The following is a 1,320-nucleotide window of genomic DNA, read 5'->3' as shown; positions in this document are numbered from 1 at the left end:
AATGAACTTGTCTCTTAAATCTCACTAGACGTGACTTATCTATGAAATAGCCTTCGTACCAATGCGTACATGAAATTAATTGATAATTGGTCCAAAATTAATAAAACGTAAACCTATCTATTAAATATTAATATTTTCTATTACCCATTAAACATCAACATTTTCTATTGTCCGTTAAACATTAATGGACGTGTCGACTAAATATTAAATGTTACTTGTCGATTCAATATTTCTTAATACCAATTCAGACGTGAAATAGTCGATCATTGGTCAACCATTCATAAAATAAAATAAAATAAATGTACTTCCTATTAGTAATTGATTAAAGGCTTTTTTCCTCTTAACAAACCTCAGCTCCTTAGGCCATCATTTTGGACTCAACTGTGGCCGTTAAGTTGAGAACAATCACAACTTTTGTCACTTTGAATGTGCCCTAATCGGCATACATTCAAATGAAATTTCGTTGCATTCAGCTCTCGGCCTCCGATAGACACTACATAAATATGACAATAAAGAAAGGAAGAATGACGCACACACCCTCCTATATTCTATGACACAAGAGCGACAACGCAGTCTAGTTTCAGGTTATGTACACCGTGCGCGTGGCGAGGAAAAAACGAAATCCTGCAAGTTTGCCAGACCGGATGGCGTAGGTAGGGAACCGACCTATATTACAGAATCCGGTCGTCCGGCTATAAATACTTCTAAACCTCCTCCCAGAGGGGAGCCACGGAAACAGACCGTGAATTGTGCTCTCTTCATCCGACGCAGGAAATGCAGACGCTGGTTTGCACGCTTCGCTAAGGATGTGTGGAGAGACCAACTCAGATTGTTAAGTCATCCGCACCCCCGGGGGCTTAATACGATTGGCCACCTCTATACAGCTGCATCCTTGATACTCAACGGAGTACGCTTAGGCCGGCTCTTTCCGAAATCTACAACGATCTCCTTTGGTTTGATCGACGTTTACAACCGGGTTACTTTTGTTGCCCCAGTCCACCAAAGCCTTCACAAACTCTTCATTGTCGTCCCCGGATAAGACCCACCACTGCCGTGTCATCTGCGTACTTCGCAATAGGATCCGTAGCGGATTTGGGCAGGGCAGTCGTGCGGTCATCGAGGTGAACGGTTGAGTAGCGGACTCGGGACACAGCCCTGTGGCGAACCCGTACTCAAGGAGAGCGTTGAGTCGTAAGTCGAGGACTATGTATTTCTACAGACATATCCAATGCACTGAGAACCAACTTAAAATAACACAACATTATTATTATTATTATTATTATTATTATTATTATTATTATTATTATTATTATTATTATT

The sequence above is a fragment of the Protobothrops mucrosquamatus genome, unplaced genomic scaffold (assembly GCF_001527695.2).
Source record: "Protobothrops mucrosquamatus isolate PMUCROS unplaced genomic scaffold, P.Mucros_1.0 scaffold5711, whole genome shotgun sequence".
In the NCBI taxonomy this organism is placed as follows: domain Eukaryota; kingdom Metazoa; phylum Chordata; class Lepidosauria; order Squamata; family Viperidae; genus Protobothrops; species Protobothrops mucrosquamatus.
The sequence above is the reverse complement of the archived record's forward strand: the minus strand, read 5'-3'. Positions refer to the sequence as shown.